This window comes from Pseudophryne corroboree, chromosome 2 (assembly GCF_028390025.1).
Source record: "Pseudophryne corroboree isolate aPseCor3 chromosome 2, aPseCor3.hap2, whole genome shotgun sequence".
In the NCBI taxonomy this organism is placed as follows: domain Eukaryota; kingdom Metazoa; phylum Chordata; class Amphibia; order Anura; family Myobatrachidae; genus Pseudophryne; species Pseudophryne corroboree.
The window spans coordinates 55,220,213-55,240,764 of NC_086445.1; the positions used below are offsets into that span (position 1 = coordinate 55,220,213).

At 47.1% G+C, this 20,552-nt stretch overlaps 1 protein-coding gene and 1 long non-coding RNA gene across 7 annotated transcripts in view; one reads left to right on the forward strand and one right to left on the reverse strand.

Moving 5' to 3' along the window:
• TENM4 (teneurin transmembrane protein 4) overlaps positions 1-20,552 on the forward strand; it is a 1,727,786-nt gene that overhangs the window by 280,594 nt on the left and 1,426,640 nt on the right. For all 6 annotated transcript variants that reach the window (XM_063951320.1, XM_063951326.1, XM_063951322.1 and 3 more), the window contains exon 2: positions 15,709-15,802. The gene's annotated coding sequence lies outside the window, so the exon portion shown is untranslated. The remainder of the gene's footprint in view (positions 1-15,708; positions 15,803-20,552) is intronic.
• Positions 1-20,552, reverse strand: part of LOC134997982 (uncharacterized) — an 81,874-nt gene that overhangs the window by 29,741 nt on the left and 31,581 nt on the right. The window lies entirely within an intron of this gene.

Sequence of the window (20,552 nt, forward strand, 5' to 3'; positions counted from 1 at the left end):
ACCTCTTCACTTTCCCACACCGCCTATCCAATCACCAATCTGTTTGGTTACTTGGAGGTTTGTTGTTGTGTTTCTCCAGCTTTTTATATTCATTATTGTTTTCTTTCTGCAGAAAATAAGAAGACGAGCTATACAGTATACTATGATTTGCTCTTGTTTACATGTTAAAGGAAATAATTATATATTGACACACTCACTATATCAAAATGTATTGTTGTGTTGTGTTGCTTGTATTGTGAAGAAAAGTTTGATGCCCAATATTATATTCTAAAGAACACCTTCTGATGCAGTACAGTTTTAATATTTCTTTTATTTTACATTGTAATATTTTTTACTTCTGCTTACCTGACAGTCCCGATCTAGCACGCTGTCCCCTTACACTAGTAGGGAACCTAAATTCCTCAAGCTCCAAAACGCCAATATTTTCGGAGCAGGACAGCGAGAACCTATGCCATCTTCAGAGCTCCAAAACGCCAACATTTTCGGAGCATGACAGCGAGAACCTATGCCATCTTCAGATGGCATTGATTCAAAGACCCCAGATTACGAAGAGGGATTCTTACAGATATCTCCGCTCATGTTCGGCTCCCTCCACTTGAAGTGGCGCAAGCATGACCCCAAGTTCACGCGTGCGCACTAGCACTGGGATCATGGGTGGCTGCTGAAATTCGTATCAGCTGTCTTCGCTCCAGAGCAATGTTGAATGGCATGAGGTCAGGATCCTGGCAGTCGGTTAGGGTTAGACTGCGGGAGGGTGATATTAGGGTTAGGCTGCAGTAGGGGTGGGTTAGGGCTTAGGGGAAGGGTAAAAATACTCCCTGAGATCCGTTGATACTCTGACTGTTGGGATCCCAACTTCCGGGATTTCATACCCAACCCTTTTGAATTGCGCTGATGATTATGTATCTATGTTAGTCAGAGCAAGTGGAATACCAATTTATCGGGAGCCAACCAGCACCCAATAATGAATACTGTAGGTCCTTAAAAACATGATTTTCCAAGATAACCTTTCCTCCACTAAAGATAAATAGATGATTATAGTGTACCAAATGATATGACTTCATTTTGATTCATCTTGTCATGTTGACCAGTGCGGGAGTCATCCCAAACTCTTCCTTCCACCCTCTTGGAATATCCAGGTATTTATCCCAACTTTCCGCTTTCTCGTGCAGGCTTAACTCACAATACTAAAAAAGTCAGTTATCTACGAATTTACTAATTAGAGATGGCTGCCAGGAGTAAGAGTACGCTTACCACTACGCCAGCCAGACTTCGTGGCATTAACTTGTCTGGCTGCTATATCTGAAATTAAGTGCTCTGGAGTTCAGTGAAGTTCAAACAACCAATTCAACCAATTACTAGTTGCTTGTAAAAGGATAGGTTAGAAACATACTGTATAGAGTTATTCTTACATGGTCCACGGATTTACATGTACTGGTCATCAGATGGGGTCTGCAGTGTATACTGGTCATCAGATGGGGCTCTGCAGTGTATACTGGTCATAGATGGGGCTCTCCAGTGTATACTGGTCATCAGATGGGGCTCTACAGTCTATACTGGTCATCAGATGGGGCTCCTCAGTGTATACTGGTCATCGTATGGGTCTCTGAAGTGTATACTGGTCATCATATGGGGCTCTGCAGTGTATACTGGTCATCATATGGGGCTCTGCAGTGTATACTGGTCATCATATGGGGCTCTGCAGTGTATACTGGTCATCAGATGGGGCTCTGCAGTGTATACTGGTCATCAGATAGGGCTTTGCATTGTACACTGGACATCAGATGGGGTCTGCAGTGTATACTGGTCATCAGATGGGTGTCTGCAGTGTACACTGGTCATCAGATGGGGCTCTGCAGTGTATACTGGTCATCAGATGGGGCTTTGCATTGTACACTGGTCATCAGATGGGGCTCTTCAATGTATACTGGTCATCAGATGGGGCTCTGCAGTGTATACTGGTCATCAGATAGGGCTTTGCATTGTACACTGGTCATCAGATGGGGCTCTTCAGTGTACACTGGTCATCAGATGGGGCTCTTCAGTGTATACTGGTCATCAGATGGGGTCTGCAGTCTATACTGGTCATCGTATGGGTCTCTGAAGTGTATACTGGTCATCAGATGGTGCTCTGCAGTGTATACTGGTCATCATATGCGGCTCTGCAGTGTATACTGGTCATCAGATGGGGCTCTGCAGTGTATACTGGTCATCAGATGGGGCTCTTCAGTGTATACTGGTCATCATATGGGGCTCTGCAGTGTATACTGGTCATCAGATGGGGCTCTGCAGTGTACACTGGTCATCAGATGGGGCTTTGCATTGTACACTGGACATCAGATGGGTCTCTGCAGTGTATACTGGTCATCAGATGGGGTCTGCAGTCTATACTGGTGATCGGATGGGTCTCTGCAGTGTATACTGGTCATCAGATGGGGCTCTGCAGTGTATACTGGTCATCAGACAAATAAAGAGATGAATAATTATTCTAGTCACATGGTCCTCTGAATTGCATTATAGTTGCTAGATGGGCATCACAGCTATTATTACACAAAGTCACTGCCTATGCAGGCATCAGTTGATTGACAGTTTACAGCCGTTTAAGGGTGCGGAGGTGGCGGTGGTGATGTCTGATGTTTTCCCAAAATGGAGGCGTGTCACCTCAGTTATGTGGGAGTGCTGAGGCCAGGGTCTCCAACTTCCGACGGAGATATCCTGGCACCAGCGAAGGAACTGCAGCGGCCGGTTTGCGTAACCCTTAGGTTTTCTCAGCCAGCTGATGATGTCACAGGTGACCTGATGAGGTGTCCCAGGATGCAGCACTGGATCACAGATGCATGCAGGAGGCATCTACTTATACCATATGTTTCTCTGACGTCCTAGTGGATGCTGGGAACTCCGTAAGGACCATGGGGAATAGCGGCTCCGCAGGAGACTGGGCACAAAAGTAAAAGCTTTAGGACTACCTGGTGTGCACTGGCTCCTCCCCCTATGACCCTCCTCCAAGCCTCAGTTAGATTTTTGTGCCCGGCCGAGAAGGGTGCACACTAGGTGAAAAGTTTAGTTTTAGGTTTTTTATTTTCAGTGAGACCTGCTGGCAACAGGCTCACTGCATCGAGGGACTAAGGGGAGAAGAAGCGAACTCACCTGCGTGCAGAGTGGATTGGGCTTCTTAGGCTACTGGACACCATTAGCTCCAGAGGGACCGAACACAGGCCCAGCCTCGGAGCTCGGTCCCGGAGCCGCGCCGCCGGCCCCCTTACAGAGCCAGAAGCAAGAAAAGGTCCGAAAAAATCGGCGGCAGAAGACATCAGTCTTCAACAAGGTAGCGCACAGCACTGCAGCTGTGCGCCATTGTTACTCAGGCACACTTCACACTCCGGTCACTGAGGGTGCAGGGCGCTAGGGGGGGGCGCCCTGAGCAGCAATGTAAAACACCTTGGCTGGCATAAATACACCACATATAACCCCCAGGGCTATATGGGTGTATTTTGACCCCTGCCAGAACTCACCTAAAAAGCGGGAGAAAAGGCCGCCGAGAAGGGGGCGGAGCCTATCTCCTCAGCACACGGGCGCCATTTTCCATCACAGCTCCGCTGGAAGGACGTCTCCCTGACTCTCCCCTGCAGTCCTGCACTACAGAAAAGGGTAAAAAAGAGAGGGGGGGCACTAATTGGCGCAGTTTTATACTAACAGCAGCTATAAAGGGAAAAGCACATTTTATAGTGGTATTCCTGTATTCCTGTATATATATAGCGCTCTGGTGTGTGCTGGCATACTCTCCCTCTGTCTCCCCAAAGGGCTAGTGGGGTCCTGTCCTCTATCAGAGCATTCCCTGTGTGTGTGCGGTGTATCGGTACGATTGTGTCGACATGTTTGAGGAGGAAAATGAGATGGTGGCGGAGCAATTGCCTATTATACAGTTGTCACCCCCTAGGGAGTCGACACCTGAGTGGATGAGCTTGTGGAAGGAATTGCGTGACAGTGTCAGCTCCTTACGACAGACAGTTGACGACATGAGACAGCCGGCTACTCAGCTTGTGCCTGTCCAGGGGTCTCAAACGCCATCAAGGGCTTTAAAACGCCCGTTACCTCAAATGGCAGACACAGACACGGATTCTGACTCCAGTGTCGATGATGAGGAGACAAACGTGACTTCCACTAGGGCCACACGTTACATGATTGAAGCAATAAAAAATGTATTGCATATATCTGATAATACAAGTACCACTAAAAAGGGTATTCTGTTTGGTGAGAAAAAACTGCCTGTAGTTTTTCCTGTATCCGAGGAATTAAATGAAGTGTGTGATGAGGCGTGGGTTTCCCCCGATAAAAAACTAATAATTCCTAAAAGGTTATTGGCATCGTACCCTTTCCCGCCAGAGGATAGGGCACGTTGGGAAACACCCCCTAGGGTGGATAAAGCGCTCACACGCTTGTCTAAACAGGTAGCACTACCCTCTCCTGATACGGCCGCCCTAAAGGAACCTGCCGATAGAAAACTGGAGAATATCCTAAAATGTATATACTCTCACACGGGTGTTATACTGCGACCAGCTATCGCCTCAGCCTGGATGTGCAGTGCGGGCCTGGCGTGGTCGGATTCCCTGACTGAAAATATTGATACCCTAGATAGGGACAGTATATTACTGACTATAGAGCATTTGAAGGATGCATTTCTATATATGCGTGATGCACAGAGGGATATTTGCCGACTGGCATCAAGAGTTAGCGCGCTGTCCATTTCTGCAAGAAGAGGTTTATGGACGCGGCAGTGGTCAGGTGATGCGGATTCTAAAAGGCACATGGAAGTATTGCCTTATAAGGGGGAGGAGGTATTTGGGGTAGGTCTATCTGACCTGGTAGCCACGGCAACTGCTGGAAAATCCACATTTTTACCCCAGGTAGCTTCTCAACCTAAGAAGACGCCATATTATCAGGCGCAGTCCTTTCGGCCCCATAAAGGCAAGCGGGCAAAAGGCGCCTCATTTCTGCCCCGTGGCAGAGGGAGAGGAAAAAGGCTGCAACAAACAGCCAGTTTCCAGGAACAAAAGCCCTCTCCCGCCTCCGCAAAGTCCTCAGCATGACGCTGGGGCTTTACAAGCGGACTCAGGCACGGTGGGGGCCCGTCTCAAGAAGTTCAGTGCGCAGTGGGCTCACTCGCAAGTGGACCCCTGGATCCTTCAGGTGGTATCTCAGGTGTACAAATTGGAATTCGAGACGTCTCCCCCTCGCCGTTTTCTAAAGTCTGCTTTACCGACGTCTCCCTCAGACAGGGAGGCAGTATTGGAAGCCATTCACAAGCTGTATTCCCAGCAGGTGATAATCAAGGTACCCCTCCTACAACAGGGAAAGTTGGTACTATTCCACACTATTTGTGGTAGCGAAGCCGGACGGCTCGGTGAGACCAATTTTAAACCTAAAATCCTTGAACACTTACATACAAAGGTTCAAATTCAAGATGGAGTCACTCAGAGCAGTGATTGCAAACCTGGAAGAAGGGGACTATATGGTGTCTCTGGACATCAAGGATGCTTACCTACATGTCCCAATTTACCCTTCTCACCAAGGGTACCTCAGGTTTGTGGTACAGAACTGTCACTATCAGTTTCAGACGCTGCCGTTTGGATTGTCCACGGCACCCCGGGTCTTTACCAAGGTAATGGCCGAAATGATGATACTCCTTCGAAGGAAGGGAGTTTTAGTTATCCCTTACTTGGACGATCTCCTGACAAGGGCAAGATCCAGGGAACAGTTGGAAGTCGGAGTAGCACTATCTCAGATAGTGCTGCGCCAGCACAGTTGGATTCTCAATATTCCAAAATCGCAGCTGATCCCGACGACACGACTTCTATTCCTAGGGATGATCCTGGACACAGTCCAGAAAAAGGTGTTTCTCCCGGAGGAGAAAGCCAGGGAGTTATCCGAACTAGTCAGAAATCTCCTAAAGCCAGGCCAAGTCTCAGTGCATCATTGCACAAGGATCCTGGGAAAGATGGTGGCTTCTTACGAAGCAAACCCATTCGGCAGATTCCACGCAAGAACCTTCCAGTGGGATCTGCTAGACAAATGGTCCGGGTCGCATCTTCAGATGCATCAGCGGATAATCTTGTCACCAAGGACAAGGGTGTCTCTCCTGTGGTGGTTGCAGAGTGCTCATCTTCTAGAGGGCCGCAGATTCGGCATTCAGGACTGGGTCCTGGTGACCACGGATGCCAGCCTGAGAGGCTGGGGAGCAGTCACACAGGGAAGAAATTTCCAGGGTTTGTGGTCAAGCCTGGAGACATCACTTCACATAAATATCCTGGAGCTAAGGGCCATCTACAATGCTCTAAGCCTAGCAAAACCTCTGCTTCAAGGTCAGCCGGTGCTGATCCAGTCGGACAACATCACGGCAGTCGCCCACGTAAACAGACAGGGCGGCACAAGAAGCAGGAGGGCAATGGCAGAGGCTGCAAGGATTCTTCGCTGGGCGGAAAATCATGTGATAGCACTGTCAGCAGTGTTCATTCCGGGAGTGGACAACTGGGAAGCAGACTTCCTCAGCAGACACGACCTCCACCCGGGGGAGTGGGGACTTCACCCAGAAGTCTTCCACATGATTGTGAACCGTTGGGAAAAACCAAAGGTGGACATGATGGCGTCCCGCCTCAACAAAAAACTAGACAGGTATTGCGCCAGGTCAAGGGACCCTCAGGCAATAGCTGTGGACGCTCTGGTAACACCGTGGGTGTACCAGTCAGTGTATGTGTTCCCTCCTCTGCCTCTCATACCCAAGGTACTGAGAATCATAAGGAGGAGAGGAGTAAGGACTATACTCGTGGCTCCGGATTGGCCAAGAAGGACTTGGTACCCGGAACTTCAAGAGATGCTCACAGAGGACCCGTGGCCTCTACCTCTAACAAAGGACCTGCTCCAGCAGGGACCCTGTCTGTTCCAAGACTTACCGCGGCTGCGTTTGACGGCATGGCGGTTGAACACCGGATCCTGAAGGAAAAAGGCATTCCGGATGAAGTCATCCCTACCCTGATCAAAGCCAGGAAGGATGTAACCGTACAACATTATCACCGTATTTGGCGTAAATATGTTGCGTGGTGCGAGGCCAGGAAAGCCCCTACAGAGGAATTTCAACTGGGTCGTTTCCTGCATTTCCTGCAAACAGGACTGTCTATGGGCCTAAAATTAGGGTCCATTAAGGTTCAAATTTCGGCCCTGTCGATTTTCTTCCAAAAAGAACTGGCTTCAGTTCCTGAAGTTCAGACGTTTGTCAAGGGGGTACTGCATATACAGCCTCCTTTTGTGCCTCCAGTGGCACCTTGGGATCTAAATGTAGTTTTGGAGTTCCTAAAATCACATTGGTTTGAACCACTCTCCACTGTGGACTTAAAATATCTCACATGGAAAGTGGTAATGCTGTTAGCCCTGGCTTCAGCCAGGCGTGTCTCAGAATTGGCGGCTTTATCCTATAAAAGCCCTTACCTAATTTTTCATGCGGACAGGGCAGAATTGAGGACTCGTCCTCAATTTCTCCCTAAGGTGGTTTCAGCGTTTCACTTGAACCAGCCTATTGTGGTACCTGCGGCTACTAGGGACTTGGAGGACTCCAAGTTGCTGGACGTAGTCAGGGCCCTGAAAATATATGTTTCCAGGACGGCTGGAGTCAGAAAATCTGACTCGCTGTTTATCCTGTATGCACCCAACAAGCAGGTTGCTCCTGCTTCTAAGCAGACTATTGCTCGTTGGATTTGTAGTACAATTCAGCTTGCACATTCTGTGGCAGGCCTGCCACAGCCAAAATCTGTAAAAGCCCATTCCACAAGGAAGGTGGGCTCATCTTGGGCGGCTGCCCGAGGGGTCTCGGCTTTACAACTTTGCCGAGCAGCTACTTGGTCAGGGGCAAACACGTTTGCTAAATTCTACAAATTTGATACCCTGGCTGAGGAGGACCTGGAGTTCTCTCATTCGGTGCTGCAGAGTCATCCGCACTCTCCCGCCCGTTTGGGAGCTTTGGTATAATCCCCATGGTCCTTACGGAGTTCCCAGCATCCACTAGGACGTCAGAGAAAATAAGAATTTACTTACCGATAATTCTATTTCTCGTAGTCCGTAGTGGATGCTGGGCGCCCATCCCAAGTGCGGATTGTCTGCAATACTTGTACATAGTTATTGTTACAAAAATCGGGTAATTATTGTTGTGAGCCATCTTTTCAGAGGCTCCTCTGTTATCATGCTGTTAACTGGGTTCAGATCACAGGTTGTACAGTGTGATTGGTGAGTCTTACCCGGGATTCAAAATCCTTCCTTATTGTGTACGCTCGTCCGGGCACAGTATCCTAACTGAGGCTTGGAGGAGGGTCATAGGGGGAGGAGCCAGTGCACACCAGGTAGTCCTAAAGCTTTTACTTTTGTGCCCAGTCTCCTGCGGAGCTGCTATTCCCCATGGTCCTTACGGAGTTCCCAGCATCCACTACGGACTACGAGAAATAGAATTATCGGTAAGTAAATTCTTATTTTCCTGCTGCATTACCATATGCTAGCATCACGCAGTAGCTATACTAAATCCAACCACATCTGAATGACCCCCCCCTTGTGTGTTACATTGGGGAGGCTCCAGAGGTGGGGCTGCAGCTCAGTTCAAAATTCAAATATGGGAACCACACCAACTGCCAGTGAGTCAGTTTGGAGTGACAGTTGGTGGCAGTTGGCGCGGCTCCCCTATTTGAAATTTGAACTGACCTTCAGCCCCCACCTCTGGAGCCGCCACTGCTAATCACTATTCGCACACAAGCCACCGATCAATCCCCTGCTTTGAATTGGGCAGAAAGACATGACTAACAAATACTTTCCTCTTATCTCCCAATAGCTCCGTTAACACTTTATTTTTCCATCATTTGCCACAATGAGCCACCAAGGCATTTAATAAAATCCGTACTGCTCAGCTTGGCCAAACGTAGCTAAGAGCGTGATATTCTGGCTTTGGGTCAATGCGCCACAAGAGATAAATTAAGATCTTAACATGACATGCAATTTGTTTTTCGTCTGAAAGCGAAAGAACAGGCCTACAGTGTTCTTGAAATATTCACAATCTTCTTCCTGTGATTTTTTTTTCTTTTCTTATTTTTTTTTTTATATATATCTATTTCCTCGGGTCTTACGCTGCTGCATGCAATGAAAATTTGGGAACCATCATTACCTAGGGTGGAAATAAGATCTATGGAATGTTATGAGCAAATAACTTTAGACATCCTCTGTGTGTTTTCCAACATACGGTTTGTAGCCAAGAACCCGCAGCGATGAAATGTTTTATAGACTCCGAGATGTTCACCAGAACTCTTGGCCGTTTTATTTTTTATGTTTTTAATTTTTTTTGTACTGTAAAGCGCGGATCTCCTCCCAGCCATGTTATGTAGTTCATAAGCAGTTTTCTTAATCCAGAGTTTGTAAATGTGATGTGGATCATTAGCTGGAAGGATTATCATTTAGGAAAAAGAAACACAAATGATGATCCAGGACTGGAGAACTTGACAAGCCCCATCTGTTTGGATATGTATTTTTTCTGTGCGCTATTTTACATAACAGTACTGTATTTAAATTTATTTCCCCATATTGTGTCAGTGTGTAAGGGTACGTAATAAATGGCAGCTTACATTTTTGATATTTGGAATCTACATTTGTGCAAACGGCCCTAGTTTTATGGGGACGTTGATGTGTTTTCAGGATTAAGGACAAGTTAGCATCATTGGATGGGATGAGTTGGGCAGATCAGAGGAGCTTCTTGCTAATTGGTCACAGGTGAGCAGTCAGTTTTGCGTTGAAGCCCAAACAAGATTTAATTATGCTACTTTTGATTTCTGATTTGTTTTATGGTGTAACTGGGTTTGGGAGCAGGGTCATCTTAATGTATGGGCTCACTGGGCAGCTGCCCAGGGGCCTAGGGGTCTTCAAGCAGCTTAGTCCTCTGTCTGGTGGCTCTGGAGATACTTGGAAGGCAGGTAGAGCATGCTGCCTGCAATCTACTAGAGAGCTGACAGCCATTCTGCATGTGGCATGTGGAGAGACAATGCAGGACTACAGGAGGGGAAAGTTACAATGTTTTTCTTTATTTATTTCCTGGAAAATGGGTGTTTGGGGGGCCCCAGTACATTGCTTTGCCCAGAGCCTACACTGTTAAGAGGGCCCTGTTTGGGAGGCTGCATGCGCAGGGGTGTTCTGTGATCACGCACAGCCTTTTGCTTTATGGTTTAGGACTTTGGTTCCTAGAGATCAGTCATTTTATTATTATTATTATTATTATTATTATTATCCTTTATTTATATGGCGCCACAAGGGATCCGCAGCGCCCATTACATAGTACATAATAAAATGAGCAAACAAGAAAACCGCACTTACAGTACATGACAAAATAGGACAGGTATAGAAAACCCGGGGTTAGGTGCCATCAAAGGGAGTATGGAGTATAAGATAGTGTAAGTAAGAAAAGGAAAGGCACATGAGGAAAGAAGTCCTTGATCTTGCGAGCTTACAATCTAAAAGGTGAGGGGCTAACAGACCAGAGTGACACAGAAGGGGTAGACAGTGAGCATAGACAAGAGGGTTAGAATGAGATTTGGCTGAGTTTAGTGAAGAAGTGGGTCTTGAGAGACCGTTTGAAGTTTTGTAGAGAGGTGGGGAGTCTGATGGGGAGAGGTAGCGCATTCCAAAGATAGGGAGCAGCACGTGCAAAATCTTGTAGGTAGGAGTGGGAGGAGGTAATTAGCTGGCAGGAGAGACGGCGTGCATTAACAGAGCGAAGAGGACGGGTGGGAATGTAAAGAGAGATAAGGTCAGAGATGTAAGAGGGAGAAGAGTGGGTGACGGCTTTGTAGGTGAGTGTGAGAAGCTTGAATTGGATTCTGAATGGGAAGGGTAGCCAGTGAAGGTCCTGCAAGAGAGGCGATGTGGATGTAGTACATTTGGTGAGGAAGATGAGACAGGCAGCAGCATTGAGGATAGATTGAAGTGGAGAGAGGCATTATTGAGGGAGGCCAGGTAGGAGGAGATTGCAGTAGTCTAATCTGGAGATAACCAGTGAGTGAATGAGGGTCTTAGTAGCGTCCTGGGTGAGAAAGGGTCTGATCCTGGAGATGTGTTTGAGGTGGAAATGGCAGGTTTTTGAGAGGTACTGAATGTTTGGTTTGAAGGAGAGGGAGGAGTCAAGGATTACTCCAAGACATCGCACTTGTGGGCTAGAGGAGATAGTTGTGCTATCAATGGATAATGAAATTGTGGGAGGTGAGTTTATGCGGGAGGGATGGAAGATGATCAGCTCAGTCTTAGACATGTTAAGTTTAAGAAAACATCCAGGAGGAGATAGCAGAGAGACAGTTGGAGATATGAGTGAGGAGAGCAGGGGAGAGGTCAGGGGAGGAAAGGTACATTTGAATAGCATCAGCGTAGAGATGATATTTTAAGTCAAAAGAGATAATGAGCTCACCTAATAAGGAGGATGTGTAAAGAGAGAAAAGGAGAGGCCCAAGAACAGAACCTTGGGGGACACCTACTGGTAGAGGAAGTGGGGGGGGGAGGTGGAGTAATGAGAGGAGACAGAGAAGGAACGGTCAGAAAGGTAGGAGGACAGCCAGGAGAAAGCAGTATCACGCAAACCAAGGGAGTAAAGGATTTGCAGGAAGAGAGGGTGGTCTACAGTGTCAAAAGCAGCAAAGAGGTCAAGGAGAATAAGCAGAGAGTAGTGGCCCCTGGATTTCGCAGCAAGGAGGTCATTGCAGACTCTCATGAGGGCAGTTTCAGTGGAGTGCTGAGGATGGAAACCAGACTGGAAAGGGTCAAGCAGTGAGTGGGAAGAAAGAAAGTCATACCTCCCAACTGTCTCAATTTTGGCTGCGTAGTCCTGTTTTTCAGACACTGTCCCGCTGTCCCACCTGTTGGCCAAAGTGTTCCGCTGTGGGGGAAAGTTGGGAGGCCCCCTGTCACTGGCTGCTCTGCTTAGCGTTGCAGTGGTGAATAGATGCTTTGCACATGCGCACCGCCTCTTTTCCATGGAGAGACGGACTAAGAGCGGGGCAGCAGCTCCCAGAGCACTGCCCATACCCCCACAGTGGAGGAAAATGGGGATGGGACTTGCAATCAGCATTTTCTGTGAGGCTACACCCCATATTTATGAGTCCACGTCCCCTATTTTTGGGCGTGTTAAAGAGAATGACCCTCTTCAACGGAGCACAAAGTTGGGAGGTATGATAAGGTGCTTCACAGTGACAGATATAATAACAGCAGTCCCAACATCCCCTCAGTTTGTATAATGACGACAGTCCCAGTGTCCACTCAGTCTGTATAATAACAGCAGTCCCAACGTCCCCCAGTCTGTATAATGACGACAGTCCCAGTGTCCACTCAGTCTGTATAATAACAGCAGTTCCAACGTCCCCTTGGTCTGTATAATAACGACAGTCCCAACGTCCCCTCAGTCTGTATAATAACAGCAGTCCCAACGTCGCCTCAGTCTGTATAATGACGACAGTCCCAGTGTCCACTCCGTCTGTATAATAAAAGCAGTCCCAACGTCCCCTCAGTCTGTATAATAACAGCAGTCCCAGTGTCCCCTCAGTCTGTATAATAACAGCAGTTCCAACGTCCCCTCGGTCTGTGTAATAACGACAGTCCCAACGTCCCCTCAATCTGTATAATAACAGCAGTCCCAACGGCCCCTCGGTCTGTATAATGACAACAGTTCCAACGTCCCCTCAGTCTGTATAATAACCGCAGTCCCAACGTCCCCTCAGTCTGTATAATAACAACATTCCCCATGTCCCCTCAGTCTGTATAATAACAACGTTCCCATGTCCCCTCAGTCTGTATAATAACAGCCGGCCCTAACGTCCCCTTAGTCTGTATAATAACAACATTCCCCATGTCCCCTCAGTCTGCATAATAACAGCAGTTCCAATGTCCCCTCGGTCTGTATAATGATGACAGTCCCAACGTCTCCTAAGTCTGTATAATAACAGCAGTCCCAACGGCCCCTCGGTCTGTATAATGACAACAGTCCCAACGTCCCCTCAGTCTGTATAATAACCGCAGTCCCAACGTACCCACTCATCTCAGTCTGTATAATAACAACATTCCCATGTCCCCTCAGTCTGCATAATAACAGCAGTCCCAGTGTTCTCTCAGTCTGTATAATAACAGCAGTCCCAACTTCCCCTTGGTCTGTATAATGACAGCAGTCCCAACGTCCCCTCAGTCTGTATAATAACAACGTTCCCCATGTCCCCTCAGTCTGTATAATGATGACAGTCCCAGTGTTCCTTCAGTCTGCATAATAACAGCAGTCCCAACATCCCCTCAGTCTGTATAATAACAATGTTCCCCATGTCCCCTCAGTCTGTATAATGATGACAGTCCCAGTGTTCCCTCAGTCTGCATAATAACAGCAGTCCCAACATCCCCTCAGTCTGTATAATAACAACATTCACCATGTCCCGTCAGTCTGTATAATAACAACGTTCCCATGTCCCCTCAGTCTGCATCCAATGTCCCCTCAGTCTGTATAATGACGACAGTCCCAACGTCCCCTCAGTCTGTATAATAACAGCAGTCCCAATGGGCCCTCGGTCTGTATAATGACAACAGTCCCAACGTCCCCTCAGTCTGTATAATAACCGCAGTCCCAACGTCCCCTCAGTCTGTATAATAACAACGTTCCCCATGTCCCCTCAGTCTGTATAATAACAACAGTCACCATTTTCCCTCAGTCTGTATAACAACTGCACAGTCTCCTTCTGCTCACAGAACAACTTTATAGCAAGACGTGTTTCTATGTATTGTTCATCTTGCTTCTAGTACAGTATGTATCTTCCTGAGTTCGTTATTTCTCTAACGTGTTTCACATCTCCATGTATTGCTTATCCCGCCCATTGCAACCTACAGTATGTAGTGTCCCCAAGATGGCTGCCTCGTTTGGTACTTTAGTGGGTGGGATGAACACTTTGCAGAACTGGTGATTCTATACTGCATGTACTGTACCTTGTACGTTGTATTTCATGTTTTGTATTCACCCACTATAACCATTGTAGTGCATCCAAGCAGGGGTGTATCTAGTGGTCCAGGGGCCCCTGGCAAAGTAAGGGACTGGCGCCCCCCATATTTGAAGTAGGGAAGGTGCATGTGCAGAAAAGGGACATGATCTTGAGGGAAAGGGGCATGACCATACAATAGTTCCCCCAATTCAAATTACGCTACACAGTAGTAACCCTTATACACATTATGCCCACACAGTAGCAGTTCCCTTTACACATTATGCCCACACAGTAATTCTTATAACACTGAGGAGACATCAGCAGTGCCTGGCCTGGCTGAGGAAGCAATGCCACCCAAGGCCAGGTAGTATAATCAAATAGTAGTGCAAAGAAGTGCAGTGCAGCGCACTACCCAGTGGTGCAAGTAGAAAAAAAATCTTAGTGGTACTGTGTGCGCGCACCTTCGGCGCGCACACGCCAAAAAATGGGTGTGGCCATATGCCACATGGGGCATGGCCAATGAAAAGGGGGGCTTGATACACATATGACCCCAATAGTGCCAGATACACATATGCCCCCACACTGCAGATTCACACATGCCCCCACAGTGCCAGATACATATATGCCCCCACAGTGCCAGATAAACATATGACCCCACAGTGCCAGATATGCCCCCACAGTGCCAGATACACATATGACCCCACAGTGCCAGATATGCCCCCACAGTGCCAGATATGTCCCCCATGTTGCCAGATATGCCCCCATATTGCTAGATACACATGCCCCCATGGTGCCAGATATGCCCCCATGGTGCCAGATACACATATGCTCCCACAGTGCCAGATAAGCCCCCACAGTCATATAGTCATAGTCCCTATCCCCCTCCCAGCACATAGCCATAGTCCCCTCCAAATAGCCATAGACCCCACCTCCCCAAGCAATAGCTGTAGTCCCCCCAGCACATAGCCGTAGTCTCCACCTCTACCAACACAGTCATACAGTAGTCCCCACCCCATCCCACAACATCCCAGCAGATAGCCGTAGTGTCTGGCAATACCTGCTGTGCCGAGCTGCATGGGATGGAGGGTGGAGGATCGCTCAGCAGGCAGGAGCTGGCGCCGGTGTCCGACACCACAATGCACTACAGGGAAGAAACTGAAAATAAACTACAGCTTCCAGCAGCCCTTGCCACAGGGAGCTCCCGACAGCAAGGGTTGCTGGGAGTTGTAGTTTATTTTCAGTTTCTTCCCTGTAGTGCATTGCGGTGCCGCACACCGGCACCAGGTCCTGTCTGCTGAGCGATCCTCCACCCTCCATCCCAGGCAATGCACAGGCAGCTCGGCACAGCAGATATTGCCAGACACTATGGCTGAAGGGATTCCACCATTGGCCGAGGGTGGCACCGTCGGACGGTGCCCCCTGCTCAGCTGGCGCCCCTGGCGAGTGCCATCCTGGCCAATGGGTAGATACACCCCTGCATCCAAGATAACCGCCCCCTTAGTGGTTTATTTGGGTTCTTTTCAAAAAAATTGCTATGTAAATAAAATTATTATTATTATCATTATTGCCCCAAGGTTCCCCGTTTTCTGATTGGTACCATTTATCTTGTGGTCAGTTGGTATTGGATATTCCATCACTATCTATTGATTAAAATGATAAAATATCAGTTTATTTATTGATTTTTTTCTTCCAACAGGCCTCTCCATAAGGGACATGAGAAGAGACGGCCTGGGGATACTGTCATGTAGGTCACTGAATATCGCTGGATGCTGCGTGATGCTTATTGACCGGTACAATTTAATTTACTATAAATGGCAACCTCACTGCTTTATCGTCTTATCTCGCCCCTATAATAATAATAATGTTGAATATGCTGGGAATATTCCGCCTACTGCACTACTCAAGTTTCTCCATGATATCATTGATGTCCGCCAACATCATCCTGCTTTATTGTCCGATTTGTTTGTTATATCTTGTAGCACTTGTTTACAATGCCTGCTAATATTTGGTTACAGAGAAGCGTCCCAAATGTATTGTTTTAACTTATTGCTGAGATTAAATTTAATATGCAGCCATTTTGTAAGTCTGATTACTGCCCATGTGACGACTGCAGCCAATCAGGTGCTTGTCACATGTTTAGGGTGACCATTTTATGTTAGTATTCTAATGTATTTGTAAGACGACTATGATTAAAAACATGATGTCATTCAACAAGACCTATGGTGGATTCAGGGAAGCTGGGGGCTATAATAGCTGAGGAGAGAAAGTCCTGATGGGCTGGCTTGTTAGATGGACCAGGGCTGATTGTTAGATGGCCCAGGGGTAATTGTTAGACAGCCCAGGGCTGACTGTTAGATGGCCCGGGAGTGATTGTTAGACAGCCCGCGACAGATGGACTTATGGGCCCTACACACTGGCCGATCCGCCGCCGAGCTGCCCGATGGCGGATACGGCCGACGAGCGACCCGGCGGTGGGGGGCAGTGACGGGGGGAGTGAAGTTTCTTCACTCCCCCCGTCACGCGGCTCCATTGAAGTGCAGGCAAATATGGACGAGATCGTCCACACTGAAAGATATGAACGAGTTCTCGTTCATTTATGAACGAGATCGTTCACATCTTTCAAACAAATCGGCATGTGTGTAGGGCCTATAACATTGCCAGACTGTTGAGCCATAAATTTATGTTTTTTTCTGCTTTTTATTAATCAATTATGCAAATCCATTAATATAAGAAGCTAGTGTAATTCTATGATGTTGGGTAATTGCTGTAATTACATTAAAAAGCCATTAACTACAGTATGTATTCCTGCTAAAATACTGAGGTGTATGGTTGACAATATCCTATATAATAAAAGTCTAACGCTGCTCCTCACCTCTGTGGGGGAATTCAAGTGATTTGCATGCAGCGGCCACTAGATGGTGACCGACGGATCAATTCAATTGTTGCTCCGTTCGGACGCGCAGAGCCGCCGGCGCTGATATCACTGTTATGTTGTTACGTCACGTTGACGGGCTGGTAACTAGTATATAAATAATTTCCAGAGACATTAGTTGCTGAGTCAGTGCAACCGAACACATCCCACAGAATGCAGCCTCTGGGGACCGTAGTAGAACAATACCAATTATATCATGTGTGCTGAATTTACTTATCCTGATGGGTTTTTTTTTATTGCAATTTAAATACACGGCTTCAATAAAAGGGACTTGTAAATCAAGGTTTAGAATGTAAAAGTCACAAAAATTCTATTAGTTACTCTGAGCAATGCAGATGAGAAAAAAAGTGACAAATTTTTGTCTGTCTGTTCGTTCTGCGCAAAAACTACTGGATGAATTTGGATTGCGCTGTCACTATTGTATATACCTTAGTGACCTGGTATATGACATAGGGCAGGCAGTACTATTATCGGGTAGCAATTGATTTACCAACGTACACAATACTGACGCTCATATTCCTGTCCGCCATTGACCTACAGTCAAAATTCTGACACGGTCAAAATACCGACATTCATTATGCCGGCATGTTCAAAATGCCGACACAGCCAGAATACCGACGTTTGAAATGCCGACATGTCGAAATGTCGACATGCGTTTTTAAGGGATTTTTGCCCAACAGACAGACTTGTTCGTACTTGATCATCCCAGTGGACCTGGAGGGGGAATATAATCAAGCAGCGAGCTATGGCATTGGACTCTGTACACTTAGATGGTGTCCATGTTGCCCTATGTCGACATTGACAAAAAAAAACGTGAAAAAATCATGTCGGTATTTCAACATGTCAATATTCTGAAGGATATCTTCAACCTAAATGGATGTTTTACCATTCGTGTGTGACAGATTCAGAACTTGGAAAAAATGTGTTCTTTTTAAATGTTATTGTGAAAGAAGTTGACTTGTAAAGTGTCACTCGGGAACCTGGAATTGTAAAAAGAAAAAAAGGGTCGAACAGAAAAATAATGGTGCCTGATTCAGAGCTACGCGCAAGTTGGTCGCATTGCGTGTGCGGAAATGTGGATCTTCGCTAGTATTCAGAGTTTTGGCGCATCTACAGTATCCATTCTCTTGTGAAAGTAGCCGCCATCACTATCAGTGCATATTTGTACCAGCTCTGTACCTGGTGCAAGGGATCTGTATGAAATCAGACGGATCTCTGTATAAGCCCAGCTCTGTATAGTCCGCATGCACACCAGATATGTATGACTCTGATTTGCTCGTAGTTGCTCATAGTTGCGTCGGCAGAACTGTCCGCAAAATGGACTGTCGCGCACGTCTTTATCGGGCCCAATTTGTACAAACGTACTTTCCAAATAACAATGTATATCCATAATCTAGAGTCTTAGGGGTCTATTTATTAACATTATTTTTACTAACATAATGTGAAAAAGGGTGTTTTCTGTTTTCACACCCTTTTCACATTCCTTTAGTATCACCTGAATGTATTAAAGGGCATTTGGAGCTGTTTTCATGAAGAACTGCTCCAAACCCTTTAATTGTCATTTTTTTTCGTAAGCCATATCGCATTCCCATACTTAAGGGCCCTACACACCTAGCGACCTGCCGCCGAGCTGCCCGAGGGCCAATACGGCAGACGGGCGACCCGGCGGCAGGGGGGAGGTGACGGGGGGAGTGAAGTTTCTTCACTCCCCGTCACCCGGCTCCATAGCACTGCGTGCTAATATGGACGAGATTGTCCATATTGGCCTGCATGTTTAAACGAGCCGGCACCAGCGATGAACGAGCGTGGGGCCGTGCATCGTTTATCGCTGGTGTCTGCACACTGAACAATATCTTTCACTGGTATCGACCAGTGTGTAGGGCCCATTAACTGTATAATGGGAAATGCGATGTGGCCGAATTTACTAAAAAAAATGTACAAAAAAATACCGCAGTGTGCCCTGTGATAATTTCGCCAGCTCAGGCAGGCGAGATCACAGGGCAGCACTGCGATGTACACCCTTTGCCCAGCTTTCTCTGTCCCCTGGCAGAGAAAGCTGTGCGGTGACCGGACTCCAGCCATCAACTATGTGTGTCCAGTCCAGGGAGCCGGGGATCGGTACTCCAGTGAGCGCTGACGGACGCCTGGTCCTCTACATGCTGCGCTGTGACCCTGGTGCAGTAAAGTGATGCTGCAAAATGGCAACTCACTTTACAGCACCGCAGGCCACAGCACAGGATAAGGACCCGGCGCCCGGCAGCCTCCTTGAGCAGCGGACAGTGGCTCCTGCGACTGGTAAGTATAACATCCGGGGGGAAGGCTGTTTGCGGCGCGGGGGTAGTAGTGACGGTGGGGGACCACGGCGGCGACAGTAGTGGCTGCACATGCGGATGGTGATAAATAGACCCCTTAGTCTTACTAAAGCTTCAAAAACAGAGAATTGGTGATTTTCCCATAGCAAACAATCAGATGCTGTCTATCATTTCTCTATTGCCTTTTAGAAAATGATAGGCAGCATCTGATTGGTTGCTATGGGAAACATCACCAATTCTCTGTTTTAGATGCTTTCGTAAATTTACCCCTTACTGTATATTACAATCATTACCCTTCAGTTCAAGGTAGAGATGTGCGGGTCAGTTCTCCGGAATTCCGCACCCACCCCGAATTTTGGGGGTAATTCCAAGTTGATCGCAGCAGGAAATTTTTTAGCAGTTGGGCAAAACCATGTGCACTGCAGGGGAGGCAGATGTAACATGTGCAGAGAGAGATAGATTTGGGTGGGGTGTGTTCAATCTGCAATCTAATTTGCAGTGTAAAAATAAAGCAGCCAGTATTTACCCTGCACAGAAACAAAATAACCCACCCAAATCTAACTCTCTCTGCACATGTTATATCTGCCCCCCCTGCTGTGCACATGGTTTTGCCCAACTGGTAAAAATTTTCCTGCTGCAATCAACTTGGAATTACCCCCATTGTGTATCCAAACCGTACAATACCCGCTCCGGATCTCCGAGGAGATCCAACCCTAACCGAGTCCCAGTTCGGATCTTCCTGTGGTTCAGAATTCATTTTTTAAATCCGAATTTCTGGTTTTGGATTGCAAAAATGACATGACTTTAGCTGGTTTTTTTTATAAATTTTTATCACTCAATATTTATCTATTTATAAAAATTTTAACAAGACCAAAAACCAAATCCTAACCAAAACACTTGAGGGTGGTCTTACCAAAACCAAAACACGATGTTGAATGAGAACCAAAACCAAAACACGTGGGTCCACGCATATCTCTCATTCAAGGCACATGAATCAATTCTGGAATAGAAGCTATGGACTATGGGGTCTATTAATTACGGCACTTTTTCGTAGTTTCTGAATAGTGGGTCAGATTCAGGTCCATTGCATTAGCGGCGCATGCTGCAAAGTACTGATGCCCGGTACTTCACGCATGCACTTGCACAGTACGTGTCTGCGATGAAGGCCACAGTACGGGATCAGACTGATGGTGATTGACAGTCTGATGTCATTTGTGAGCAGGCAGGAGGCGGTGACGGCCACCATTTCCCAAAATGGTGGTGTGTCGCTGCCTTTGTTGGAGAAGGACGAAGCCA